This window comes from Gorilla gorilla, chromosome 19, assembly GCF_029281585.2.
Source record: "Gorilla gorilla gorilla isolate KB3781 chromosome 19, NHGRI_mGorGor1-v2.1_pri, whole genome shotgun sequence".
NCBI lineage: Eukaryota > Metazoa > Chordata > Mammalia > Primates > Hominidae > Gorilla > Gorilla gorilla.
Window position 1 is genome coordinate 112386778 of NC_073243.2, and position 16415 is coordinate 112403192.

Genomic DNA, 16415 nt, shown 5'->3' on the forward strand with positions numbered 1-16415 from the left:
ATCAGATTACTTCAAGTTACTTGTTTTGGTAAGAATTAAAGCAGAGGGGACTTCTTTATGCTGACTCAGGTAGACTGGAATCTCTTCAGGGAAAAAGGGAGCTCTTTTGGGATCTATCTACTTCCTTAAAGTTTCAGCTTTGTTGTGTGTCATTCAGCGTGAGTGTCTCCATTCTGGTTTTGCCTGCTCAGTGTGGCCTAATGCGGGAGTTGTGACCAAAACAATGACCTCCCGTAATTTGTTCAACAGTTCTCCCCTTTTGGTTAGGTTCCTACCTAGGTGAGGGTGTGACTAAAAACTTAGGGCATTAGCAGTATTCTCAGTAACTATCATTTTAGGTTTCCGGTCTCAACACATCATTTAAGAAGTCAGTAAAGCTTTCTTCTATTGTGACAGCATATTTAATACTGAGAAAGAAAAGAAAATTTTTATCTTGCGAATGTGAGCTTCCTCTAAATTATCAGGTCCAGGGAGGCGTGGGAATGAGGCAGCAGTCACGTCCCATTTCCCTCTTAGCTAAGTAATCATATCTTGAAGCTGCTTGCTATGTAGACTAGACTGACTGTCATCAGCTATAGATTAACCTAAGAGTGTCTTTGAATATTTTTTTCCAGTGGCAAATATTTGCTTCTGTTGTATCGTAGCTGAAAGGAATGCTGGGAAACAAAATAAAGACAAGCATTCATTAGAATAAGTGATCCAGTCACAAGGAATCAATTTGAACTTTTTTTTTTTTTCCACAAAGTCATACTTTGAAAACGTCCAGCCATAAATTGAAATAGTCTCCAAAATGTGAATTTTTTTCCCTGGTTCTAAGATGACCAGCTTTCTTAGAGAGTGAACTACACCATAAGAAAAATGATATGACCATGTTTACACGTATATGTTATCTTAACATAAAACATGTAAAAGGGGCATTTCTTTGAAAGTATATATTAGTCTGTATAATTTACTTTGCAGTATCATGAATGCTCTTATTTTTAAAAATAGGAGTAGTTACTGTCAATTACTAATTTTTAGTACAAATAATTTAGCAGATATCTGAAAAAATTACAATTCTTAAATAGAGGTTTTATTTTAAATTTGTTTTAGATTCATACAGAAATTGGGAAGAAAATGCAGATTTCCCATGTAGATGCAACCTAGTTTCCCCTCTTTTTAACATATCAACATGTATCAGATAGGTTTAACATCTTTTTTTTTTTTTTTTTTCCCAGACAGAGTCTCAACCAGGCTGGAGTGCAGTGGCATGATCTCGGCTCACTGCAACCTCCGCCTCCCAGGTTCAAGTGATTCTCCTGCCTCAGCCTCCTGAGTAGCTGGTATTACAGGTGCCTGCCATCATGCCCGGCTAATTTTTGTATTTTTAGTAGAGATGAGGTTTCACTACATTGGCCAGGCTGGTCTTGAACTCCTGATCTCAGGTGATCCGCCCGCCTCAGCCTCCCAAAGTGCTGGGATTACAGGCATGAGCCACCACTCCTGACCAACATCTTACATCATTTCTTGTCATACTTAATGACTGGGTATTACTATATTATTAAATAAGCTCACATCTTATTTGGTTTCCCTTAGTTCTGCCTTTTTCTCTCCCAGGATCCTATCTAGGATCCCATAGGACATTTAGTCATCATGTCAGGCTCTTCTTGGCTGTGACAGTCTCTCAGACTTTACTTCTGAGGACCTGGAACAGTGTTAGGAGGATTGGTCAGGTATTGTGTAGAATGTCCTCCATTGTGGTTTACTTGGGGTTTTTCTCATAATCAGCCTGGGTTTAGGGGTTTGCGGGAAGCAGAGCAGATGTGTAGTGTGTCCACAAAAAGAGTCAAAGACTGTAAAATATTTGAAGAGATGTATTCTGAGCCAAATATGAGTGACCATGGCCCTTGACACAGCCCTCAGGAGACCCTGAGAACATGTGCTCAAGGTCGTTGGGGTACAGGTTGGTTCTATACATTTTAGGGAGATAGGAGACATCAATCAAGTGTATTTAAGATATATATTGGTTCGGTCCAGAAAGGTGGGACAACCCAATGGATTAGGGTGGGGTGGGGCTTCCAGGTTATAGGTACATTTAAAAGTTTTCTGATTGGCAGTTTGTTGAAAGACTTACTATCAATAGAAAGGAGTGTCTGGGTTATGATAAGGGGTTATGGAGACCAAGGTTTTATCATGGAGATGAAGCTTCCAGGTAGCAGGCTTCAGAGAGAATAGATTGTAAATGTTTCTTATCAGATTTAAGGTTGTGTTGATGTTAAATGCTGATTGGCTTTTCCTGAATTCCAAAAGGGAGGAGGGCATAATGAGGCATGTCTGACCACCTCTTTCCCATCATAGCCTGAACCAGTCTTCCAGGTTAACTTTGGTGTCCCCTGGTGGAGAGGTGGTTGTGGGAAAGATCTTTGAATTTTATTTTTGGTTTGCAAGTGCTAGTGTAGTCACTTCATGCTGTCACTTCATGCTCTCAAGATGTGTTATCACCATTAATGTTAACTTTTATCACTTGGTTGAGGCAGTGTTTTCAGGTTTTTCACTGTGAGGTTACTTTTTTCCCATGTCTATATTGTATGTATGCTTTTGGAGGAAGTCATCATGCAGAGCTCATACTTAAAGGAGTGGGGAGTTAGCCTCACCTCCTTGATGGCTGTCTATATCAGGTATTTGGAATTCTTCTGTATAAGAGATTTCTATTCAGCCCATTTGCATATCTGTTTAATCATTTATTTATACCAGTATGGGTCCACAGATAGTTACTTTAATCTTTTGGTTGTTATCTAATTGTACAGTATTTTGTTGCTCTTTGTTCATAGCTGTGGCCATTGGTAGCTCTTTCCACTGGCTCCTTTTACATAATTTCATGGTTTTTTTTTATAATTTATTTCTGTTACTTCAAAAGTACCCTGGCTCATATATTTTCTGTCCCAGTCCTAGTTTCAGCTATTTCTTCTAATAGCCCTGATTTCTTTTGTTAGAGAATGGTATGAAAAACTTACATCTGGCCACTAAATATGGTCATTGCGTCATGACACTTACAGCTGACAGTGCAAAGAAATATATGTGTGTCTTCTAACTTATATGTACCCACTTAATTATAAAGGTTTCTATGTGGAACCATCTATGTATATGTTAAGCTAAATGTGAGTTTATACTTATGTTGTATATATATATATTCTGACTCATTATGACAGAGATCATTCTAGGCTTCCCTATTTTTTATCTGTAACTTCTCACTGTAATAGTGAGGAACCTGGCTCCTACTATCTGCCATTTATTTCATCCCTTGTACTATTGGGAACAAGGAGTTCATTCTTGATCAAGATTCCAGGTTGGGACTTAATAAGAAATATATGTTTGGTCTGTGTCTGCAGTTCCTGGTACAGAGCTTCTAAAACTATTATAATTTCCTGAACAGTAGGGCTGCTAGGAGCATCTTGTGTTCTAATATTTGGTCTTTGGCCCTGGTTCCTGATGCAGAGTTCCTAAATCTCTTGGAATCTCCTGGATAATACGAATGGCTTCTGTTCTAATAAGGACACTCTGTGGGTTCCTGGATGGTTTCAGGATGGGGATGGTCACCAGAAAGACCAAGCCATGATAAGAAGGTTGTAACTTTTAGCTTAACATGCAATCCTTTGAGGGTGTGAAGGGACTGGAAATGGAGTTAATAATCCGTCATGTCTACATGATGAAGCTTCCATAAAAATTCCTAAAATATGGAATTTGGAAAGTTCCAGATCAAGGCTGACAGATTTGATGTCTAGTGAGGGCTCATCTATCATAGATAGTGCCTTTTAGCATGTCGTGACATGGCAGAATGGGGAAACGGGCTCCTAGATGCTTTTATAAGGGCACTGGTTTCATTCATGAGGACAGCACTCTCATGATCCGATCACCTCTCGGTTACCTCTGAATACCATCCCTTTGGGGATTACATTTCAAAATAGGAATTTGGGGTGGGGGTGTACACACATTGAGACCATAATAACTAGTAAACATAAGTAAGTATTTCCTAGTTCCATAAGCCATCATAGCAAATTGTCAAACCTGAAGAGGGGGTGTAGGAATATCTAGTTTCTAGCCAAGTCATATAGAAGTTTGGGTAAACTGGGGATTCACAACTTGTGATTGGCATCTGAGGTTGTGGACAGTCTGGTGTTACTAAGCCCTTAACCTGTAGGGTGTATACTAACTCCAGGTAATCAGTGTCACAGTTGAATTACAGGATACCCAATTGTTTTCCAGAGAGTTGGAATATCGGTTGGTATGGGAAACACCCCCCACCCCCCACAATTTGCTGTTAAAAGTGGAGTGTTGATAGTATAGAGGAAAATCATGGTTATTTTTCTTTTTACAGATATAGTAGTTTCAAAATTAACTATTATCCCTATGGGAAATAACTTTATAAAATAGAGTCCACTGTTCGTGTATATAGTACGTTTTGTTTTTAGTCTATGGATTCTACTCATTTCCAGCTCAGCACCTTTGGCCCACCACTTGCAACATACATTGGTAATACAGTTAGATTCTTGGTTGCACTCTGTATTTTGTCCTTAGATACTTCCACATCCTAAATAATTTAATTTGTGTAGATTGTGATTTGTTCTTTGTGCATTAAAATTCTGTGGGTTTTATCAAATGCATAGTGTCAGATATCCACTACTGAAGTAGCATACAGAATACTTCAAATCCCCACCCCAGACAGTCACTGATCTGACTATCATCTCTTTGGTTGTGCTTTTTCCAGAATGTTATATGAATGGAGTCATATAATGTATAGCATCTTCATACTGCCACCCTTTACTTAGCAACATAGATGCAAGATTCATTCATTTGTTTTCATGGATTGACAGTTCATTCCTTTCTGTTGGTGAATGGTATTCCATTGCATGGTTGTACTTCAAATTGATTGTGCATTCAGCTATTGAAGAACGTTCTGATTACTTCAAGTTTTGGCCATTATGAGTAGAGTGCCTCGTATATAATTACATGCTAGTTTTTGTTTGAACATAATTTTTCAAAGCAGCTGTCTAAACATACACAATTTAGGGGTGCATTTGTTGGATTGTAAGGTAAGACTTGTTTATCTTTGGGAAAAACTGTCAAACTATTTCCCAAAGTGACTGTACCCATTCATGCATTCTGCCAGTAATGAATGGCCGTACCTATTGTTCTTCAACCTCCAATTGTTACTGTTGAGCTTTTTTAAGAGTCCCACAGTTGCACTAGGTGTGCAGTGATATCTCAGCATTATTTTAATTTGCAGTCTCCTAATGAGATATATTGAGCATCCTTTTGTGTGATTATGTGCTATCTGTATATTTTCTTTTTTTTCTTTTTTCTTTCTATTTTTATTGAGATAGAGTCTCGTTCTGTCACTCAGGCTGGAGTGCAGTGGCGTGATCTTGGGTCACTGCAACCTCCACCTCCGATGTTCAAGCAATTCTCTTGCATCAGCCTCCCAAGTAGCTGGGATTACAGGCACCCACCACCATGCCTTGCTAATTTTTTTGTATTTTTAGTAGAGAGGGGGTATCACTATGTTGGCCAGGCTGATCTCAAATTCCTGACCTCGGGTGACTCACCCACCTCAGCCTCCCAAAGTGCTGGGGTTATAGGCATGAGCCACCACACCTGGCCTGCTATCTATATATTTTATTTGGCTGGATGTCTGTTCAGATATTTACCCAGTTTTATTTGGGTTTTTAGTTTTCTTAGTGTTCGTTTGAAGAGTTCTTTGTGTATTTTCAATACAGTTTTTAAGATCACGTTTGTATTCTGTAAATATCTTCTCACAGTGTGTCTTGTCTTTTTGTTCTCTGAATAGGGTTTTTCATAGTAGAAAATTTAGCTTTATAAAGTCTGTTCTCAGTATTTTCACGAATTGGCACTTGATGCTGTGTGTTAAAACTCAACACCAGATCCAATGTCTCTTAGGTTTTCTTTTAGATTATTTATAGTTTTGCATTTGAAGTTGTAGTCTCTGGACTATTTTGAGTAGGTTTTTCTGTTTTAATTTGTGTATAGAGTCATTTCATTCTATATGGCTTCCAAATAATTCTTCCATCACCATTTATGGGAAGGGTATGGATATAGTGGCCTTTATTTCGGTTTGAATTTGCAAAATTATGACACTGAATATTGAATTTTATAGGTATTTCAGGACAGCCAGGAGGGGGCGCACATCCGCCGAGAGACTGTGGGCAAGAGCGTCTGTGCTGAACCACGGAGCCACCAGAGGGCGCGCGATCCCGCCCCAACCAACTTCCCGCGGAGGTGCCAGAAGCAGCGAGGAGCTTCAACTTCCCCAGTGCAGCACGAGGGTCGTGTTACCTTGGTGTTCTTCATTGGTGAGTAAAAAGCTCCTGTCCACGGCCCTGAGTGCCAAGGAGTGAGTCTTTAGAGCACTCAGCAGAGGAAGAAATTCATCTAGAAAAATAAAACCCCCAAATCTCACTGTTTGGAGTACACCCTAACATCATTGTCAATGTCCAAGACACAGTGGCTGCTAATATATATTCTTACAGTGGCCTCTAATATAATAATCACACTGTGCCCTACATTACTATGATATCCACACCGTGCCCTAACACCCATATAATATCCACACCATGCCCTAACACTGATGCAATCCACACCATCGCTTCCAATACTAATGTAATAATATCCACACCATGCCCTAACACTGATATAATCCACATCATCGCTTCCAATACTAATGTAATAATATCCACACCATGCCCTAACACTGATGTAATCCACATCATCGCTTCCAATACTAATGTAATAATATCCACACCATGCCCTAACACTGATGTAATCCACATCATCGCTTCCAATACTAATGTAGTAATATCCACACCATCCCCTAACACTGATATAATCCACATCATCGCTTCCAATACTAATGTAGTAATATCCACACCATGCCCTAACACTGATCTAATCCACACCATCACTTCCAATACTAATGTACTAATATCCACACCATACCCTATCACTGATCTAGTCCACACCATGGCTTCCAATGCTAATGTCATAATACCCACACCATGCCCTGTCGGTGATCTAATCCACACCATCGCTTCCAATACTATTGTAGTAATATCCACACCAGGACCTAACAGTGATCTAATCCACACCATCTCTTCGAACACTAATGTAATTTTATCCACACCACGCCCTATCACTGATCTAGTCCACGGCATTGCTTCCAATACTAATGAAATGATTTCCACACCATGCCCTATGACTGATCTAATCCACACCATCGCTTCCAATACTAAAGTAGTATTATCCACACCATGCCCTATCACTGTTATAATTCACACCATCGCTTCCAATACTAATATAGTAATATCCACACCATGCCCTGTCACTGATCTAATCCACACCATCGCTTCTGATATTAATGTAATAAAATCCACAACATGCCCTATCACTGATCTAGTCCACACCATCGCTTCCACTAGTAATGTAATAAAATCCACACCATGCCCTAACACTGATCTAATCCACACCATCATTTCCAATACTAATGTAATAATATACACAGCATACCCTATCACTGATCTAATCCACACCATCGCTTCCAATACTAATGTAATAATATCCACACCATGCCCTATCACCGATCTAATCCACACCATCGCATCCAATGCTAATGTAATAATATCCACACCATGCCCTATGTCTGATCTAGTCCACACCATCGCTTCCAATGCTAATGTAATAATATCCACACCATGCCCTAACACTGATCTAATCCACACCATGGCTTCCAATACTAATGTAATAATATCCACTCCATGCCCTATGACTGATCTAATCCACACCATCGCTTCCAATACTAATGTAGTAATATCCACACCATGCCCTATCACTGATCTAATCCACACCATGGCTTCCAATACTAATGCAGTTATATGAACACCATGCCCTATCACTGATCTAGTCCACACCATCACTTCCACTGCTAATGCAATAACATCCGCACCATGCCCTAACACCGATGTAATCCACACCATCGCCTCCAATACCAATGTAGTGATATCCACACCATGCCCTATCACTGAAGTAATCCACACCATCGCTTCCAATACTAATGTAATAACATCCACACCAAGTCCTATCACTGATCTAATCCACAACATCACTTCCAATATTAATGTAATTATATCCACACCATGCCCTATCAGTGATCTAGTCCACACCATCGTTTCCAATACTAATGTACTAATATCCACACCATGCCCTAACACTGATCTAATCCACAAGATCGCTTCCAATACTAATATAATAATATCCACAAACTGCCCTATCACTGATCTAATCCACACCATCGCTTCCAATACTAATGTAGTAATATCCACACCTTGCCCTATCACTGATCTAATCCACACCATCGCTTCCAATACTAATGTAATAATATCCACTCCATGCCCTATGACTGATCTAATCCACACCATCACTTCCAATACTAATGTAGTAATATCCACACCATGCCCTATCACTGATCTAGTTCACACCGTCGTTTGCAAAGCTAACATAATAATATCCACAGCATACCCTAACACTGATCCAATCCACACCATCGCTTCCAATACTAATGTAGTAATACCCACACCATGACCTAACACTGATCTAATCCACACCATCGCTTCCACTGCTAATGTAATAATATCCACACCATGCCCTATCACTGATCTAATCCACACCATTGCTTTCAATACTAATGTAGTAATATCCACACCATGCCCGAACACTGATCTAATCCACACCATCGCTTCCAATACTAATGTAATAATATCCACGCCATGCCCTATCGGTGATGTAATCCACACCATCGCTTCCAATACTAATGTAATAATATCCACCCCATGCCCTATCAGTGATCTAATCCACACCATCACCTCCAATACTAATGTAGTAATGCCCACACCATGCCCTAACAATGATGTAATCCACACCATCGCCTCCAATACTAATGTAATAATATCGACACCATGCCCTATCACTGATCTAATCAACAGCATCGCTTCCAATACTAATGTAGTAATATCCACACCATGCCCTATCACTGATCATTTAATCCACACCATCGCTTCCAATACTAATGTAATAATATCCACACCATGCCCTATCACTGATCTAATCCACACCATCGCTACCAATACTAATGTATTAATATCCACACCATGCCCTATCAGTGATCTAGTCGACACCATCGCTTCCAATACTAATGTAGTAATATCCGCACCATGCCCTGTCACTGATCTAGTCCACAACATCGCTTCCAATACTATTGTGATAACATCCACACCATGCTCTATCACTGAACTCATCCACACCATCGCTTCCAATACTAATGTAATAATATGCACACCATGCCTTAACACTGATCTAATCCACACCATCGCCTCCAATACTAATGTAATAATATCCACACCATGCCCTATCACTGACCTAATCCACACCATCGCTTTCAATACTAATGTAATAATATCTATACCATGACTTAACAGTGATCTAATCCACACCATCACTTCCAATACTAATGTAATAATATCCACACCATGCCCTATCACTGATCTAGTCCACACCATCGCCTCCAATACTAATGTAGTAATCTCCACACCATGCCTTAACACTGATCTAATCCACACCATCACTTCCAATACTAATGTAGTAATATCCACACCATGCTCTATCACTGATCCAATCCACATCATCGCTTCTAATACTTATGTAGTAATATCCACACCATGCCCTATCACTGATCTAATCCAGACCATTGCCTCCAATCCTAATGTAATAATATCCAAACCATACCCTAACACTGATCAAGTCCACACCATCGCCTCCAACACTAATGTAGTAATATTCTCACCATGCCCTATCGCTGATCTAGTCCACACCATCGCTTCCAATACTAATGTAATAATATCCACACCATGCCCTATCACTGATCTAATCCACACCATCGCTTCCAATACTAATTTAATAATATTCACACCATGCCTTAACACTGATCTAATCCACACCATCGCCTCCAATAGTAATGTAATAATATCCACACCATGCCCTATCACTGATCTAATCCACACGATCGTTTCCAATACTTATGTAATAATATCCACACCATGCCTTAACACTGATCTAATCCACACAATCACTTCCAATACTAATGTAGTAATATCCACACCTTGCCTTAACACTGATCTAATCCACACGATCGCCTCCTATACTAATGTAATAATATCCACACCATGCCCTATCAGTGATCTAATCCACACCGTTTCAAATACTAATGTAATAATATCCACACCATGCCTTAACACTGATCTAATCCACATCATGACTTCTAATACTAATGTAGTAATATCCACACCATGCCTTAACACTGATCTAATCCACACCATCGCCTCCAATAGATATGTAATAATATCCACACCATGCCCTGTCACTGATCTAATCCACACCATCGTTTCCAATACTAATATAATAATATTCACACCATGCCCTATCCCTGATATAATCCACACCATCGCTTCCAATACTAATGTGATAATATCCACACCATGCCCTGTCACTGATGTAATCCACACCATCGCTTCCAATACTAATGTAATAATATCCACACCATGCCTTATCACTGATGTAATCCACACCATCGCTTCCAATACTAATGTAATAATATCCACACCATGCCTTATCACTGATCTAATCCACACCATCCCTTCCAATACTAATGTAGTAATATCCACACCATGCCCTATCACTGATCTAATCCACACCATCGCTTCCAATACTAATGTAATAATATCCACCCCATGCCCTATCAGTGATCTAATCCACACCATCACCTCCAATACTAATGTAGTAATGCCAACACCATGCCCTAACAATGATGTAATCCACACCATCGCCTCCAATACTAATGTAATAATATCGACACCATGGCCTATCACTGATCTAATCCACACCATCGCCTCCAGTACTAATGTAATAATATCCACACCATACCCTATCACTGGTCTAATCCACAGCATCGCTTCCAATGCTGGTATAATAATATCAACACCATGCCTTAACACTGATCTAATCCACTCCGTCACTTCCAATACTAATGTAATAATATCCACACCATGCCCTATCACTGGTCTAATCCACACCATCGCCTCCAATACTAATGTGATCATATCCACACCGTGCCCTAACACTGATGTAGTCCACAACATCGCTTCCAGTACTAATGTAATAATATCCACACAATGCCTTACCACTGATATAATCGACACCATCGCTCCCAATACTAATGTAGTAATATCCACACCATGCCCTAACACTGATCGAATCCACACCATCAATTCCAATACTAATGCGATAATATCCACACCATGCCCTATCACTGATCTAATCCACACCATCGCTTCCAATACTAATGCAATAATATCCACACCATGCCCTATCACTGATGTATTCCACACCATCGCTTCCAATACTAATGTAATAATATCCACACCATGCCCTATCACTGATGTAATCCACACCATCGCTTCCAATACTAATGTAATAATATCCACACCATGCCCTATCACTGATCTAATCCAGACCATTGCCTCCAATCCTAATGTAATAATATCCAAACCATACCCTAACACTGATCAAGTCCACACCATCGCCTCCAACACTAATGTAGTAATATTCTCACCATGCCCTATCGCTGATCTAGTCCACACCATCGCTTCCAATACTAATGTAATAATATCCACACCATGCCCGATCACTGATCTCATCCACACCATCGCTTCCAATACTAATGTAATAATATGTACACCATGCCTTAACACTGATCTAATTCACACCATCCCTTCCAATACTAATGTAATAATATCCACACCATGCCTTAACACTGGTCTAATCCAGACCATCGCCTCCAATAGTATTGTAATAATATCCACACCATGCCCAATCACCGATCTAATCCACACCATCCTTTCCAATACTAATGTAATAATATCCACACCATGTCCTATCACTGATCTAATCAACAGCATTGCTTCCAATACTAATGTAGTAATATCCACACGATGCCCTATCACTGATCTAATCCACAACATCGCTTCCAATACTAATGTAATAATATCCATACCATGCCCTACCACTGATCTAATCCACACCATCGCTACCAATACTAATGTAATAATATCCACACCATGCCCTATCAGTGATCTAGTCCACAGCATCCCTTCCAATACTAAGGTAGTAATATCCACACCATGCCCTGTCACTGATCTAGTCCACACCATCGCTTCCAATACTAATTTAATAATATCCACACCATGCATTAACACTGATCTAATCCACACCATCACTTCCAATACTAATGTAATAATATCCACACCATGTCCTATCACTGATCTAGTCCACACCATCGCCTCCAATAGTAATGAAATAATATCCACACCATGCCCTATCACTGATCTAATCGACAACATCGCTTCCAATGCTAATGTAATAATATCCACACCATGCCTTAACACTGATCTAATCGACACCATCACTTCCAATACTAATGTAGTAATATCCACACCATGCCCTATCACTGATGTAATCCACACCATCGCTTCCAATACTAATGTAATAATATCCACACCATGCCTAAACACTGATCTAATCCACACCATCGCTTCCAATACTAATGTAATAATATCTATACCATGACTTAAAAGTGATCTAATGCACACCATCACTTCCAATACTAATGTAATAATATCCACACCATGCCCTAACAATGATCTAATCCACACCATCGCCTCCAATACTAATGTAGTAATCTTCACACCATGCCTTAACACTGATCTAATCCACACCATCGCTTCCAGTATTAATGTAATAATATCCACACCATGCCCTATCACTGATCTAATCCACACCATCACTACCAATACTAATGTAATAATATTCACAACATGCCTTAACACTGATCTAATCCACACCATCACTTCCAATACTAATGTAGTAATATCCACACCATGCTCTATCACTGATCCAATCCACATCATCGCTTCTAATACTTATGTAGTAATATCCACACCATGCCCTATCACTGATCTAATCCAGACCATCGCCTCCAATCCTAATGTAATAATATCCACACCATACCCTAACACTGATCAAGTCCACACCATCGCCTCCAATACTAATGTAGTAATATTCTCACCATGCCCTATCGCTGATCTAGTCCACACCATCGCTTCCAATACTAATGTAATAATATCCACACCATGCCCTATCACTGATCTAATCCACACCATCGCTTCCAATACTAATGTAGTAATATCCACACCATGCCTTAACACTGATCTAATCCACACCATCGCTTCCAATGCTAATGTAATAATATCCACAGCATGCCCTATCAGTGATCGAATCCACACCATCGCCTCCAATACTAATGTAGTAATGCCCACACCATGCCCTAACAATGATGTAATCCATACCATCGCCTCCAATACTAATGTAATAATATCGACACCATGGCCTATCACTGATCTAATCCACACCATCGCCTCCAATACTAATGTAGTAATGTCCACACCATGCCCCAACAATGATGTAATCCACACCATCGCCTCCAATATTAATGTAATAATATCAAACAATGCCCTATCACTGATGTCATCCACACCATCGCCTCCGGTACTAATGTAATAATATCCACACCATACCGTATCACTGGTCGAATCCACAGCATTGCTTCCAATGCTGGTATAATAATATCAACACCATGCCTTAACACTGATCTAATCCACACCGTCACTTCCAAGACTAATGTAATAATATCCACACCACGCCCTGTCACTGATCTAATCCACTCCATCGCCTGCAATACTAATGTGATCATATCCACACCGTGCCCTAACACTGACGTAGTCCACAACATCGCTTCCAGTACTAATGTAATAATATCCACACCATGCCTTACCACTGATATAATCGACACCATCGCTCCCAATACTAATGTAGCAATATCCACACCATGCCCTAACACTGATCTAATCCACACCATCAATTCCAATACTAATGTAGTAATATCCACACCATGCCCTAACACTGATCTAATCCACATCATCGCTACTAATACTAATGTAATAATATCCACACCATGCCCTAACACTGATCTAATCCACACCATCGCTTCCAATACTAATGTAATAATATCCACACCATGCCCTAACACTGATCTAATCCACATCATCGCTACTAATACTAATGTAATAATATCCACACCATGCCCTAACACTGATCTAATCCACACCATCGCTTCCAATACTAATGTAATAATATCCACACCATGCCCTAACACTGATCTAATCCACATCATCGCTACTAATACTAATGTAATAATATCCACACCATGCCCTATCAGTGATCTAGTCCACACCATCGCTTCCAATACTAATGTAATAATATCCAAACCATGCCCTATCACTGATCTAATCCACACCATCGCTTCCAATACTAATGTAATAATATGCACACCATGCCCTATCACTGATCTAATTCACACCATCCCTTCCAATACTAATGTGGTCATATCCACACCATGCCTTAACACTGATCTAATCCAAACCATCGCCTCCAATAGTACTGTAATATGATCCACACCGTGCCCAATCGCTGATCTAATCCACACTATCCTTTCCAATACTAATGTAATAATATACACACCATGTCCTATCACTGATCAAATCCACACCATCCCTTCCAATACTAAGGTAGTAATATCCGCACCATGCCCTGTCACTGATCTAGTCCACACCATCGCCTCCAATAGTAATGAAATAATATCCACACCATGCCCTATCACTGATCTAATCGACAACATCGCTTCCAATACTAATGTAATAATATCCACACCATGCCTTATCACTGATCTAATCCACACCATCGCTTCCAATACTAATGTAATAATATCCACACCATGCCCTACCACTGATCTAGTCCACACCATCGCTTTCAATACTAATATAATAATATCTATACCATGACTTAACACTGATCTAATCCACACCATCACTTCCAATACTAATGGAATAATATCCACACCATTCCCTATCATTGATCTAATCGAGAGCATCGCTTCAAATACTAATGTAGTAATATCCACACCATGCCCCATCACTGATCTAATCCACACCATCTCCTCCAGTGCTAATGTAGTAATATCCACACCATGCCTTAACACTGATCTAATCCACACCATTGCCTCCAATACTAATGTAATAATATCCACACCATGCCTTAACACTGATCTAATCGACACCATCACTTCCAATACTAATGTAGTAATGACACCATGCCCTATCAGTGATCTAATCCACACCATCGCCTCCAATACTAATGTAGTAATATCCACACCATGCCCTATCACTGATCTAGTCGACACCATCGCCTCCAATACTAATGTAGTAATATCCATACCATGCCCTATCACTGATCTAATCCACACCATCACTTCCAATACTAATGTAATAATGTCCACACCATGCCCTAATACTGATCTAGTCCACACCATCGCCTCCAATACTAATGTAGTAATATCCACACCGTGGCCGTATCACTGACCTAATCCACACCATCGCTTCCAATACTAATGTAATAATATCCACACCATGCCCTATCACTGATCTAGTCCACACTATCGCCTCCAATACTAATGTAATAATATCCACACCGTGGCCGTATCACTGACCTAATCCACACCATCGCTTCCAATACTAATGTAATAATATCCACACCATGCCCTATCACTGATCTAGTCCACACCATCACTTCCAATACTAATGTAATAATATCCACACCATGCCCTATCACTGATCTAGTCCACACCATCGCCTCCAATACTAATGTAGTAATGTCCACACCATGCCCTAACAATGATGTAATCCACACCATCGCCTCCAATACTAATGTAATAATATCGACACCATGGCCTATCACTGATCTAATCCACACCATCGCCTCCAATAGTAATGTAATAATATCCACACCATGGCCTATCACTGATCTAATCCACACCATCGCTTCCAATACTAATGTAATAATATCCAGAGCATGCCCTAACACTGATCTAATCCACACCATCGCCTCCAGTACTAATGTAATAATATCCACACCATGCCCTAACACTGATCTAATCCACACCATCGCTTCCAATAGTAATGTAATAATATCCACACCATGGCCTATCACTGATCTAATCCACACCATCGCTTCCAATGCTAATGCATTGGGGGAGTAACCTGATGAGATTCATGGATTAGAGACATGGCTGTGGCTGCTGTGGAGAGGGCACCAGGGAGAGCAGATGGCTCAATGGGTGTGCAGGAGACCTCTCTGTGAGTTTAGGG

At 40.0% G+C, this 16415-nt stretch overlaps 1 long non-coding RNA gene across 1 annotated transcript in view; it reads left to right on the top strand.

Annotated features, from left to right (window-relative positions):
* The first annotated feature begins 1223 nt into the window (after positions 1-1223).
* The window catches only part of LOC134757644 (uncharacterized), a 149272-nt gene continuing 134080 nt past the window's right edge, over positions 1224-16415 (top strand). Inside the window, exons 1-2 of the long non-coding RNA XR_010131867.1 lie at positions 1224-1331; positions 6152-6347. This is a non-coding gene — a long non-coding RNA (uncharacterized lncRNA). The remainder of the gene's footprint in view (positions 1332-6151; positions 6348-16415) is intronic.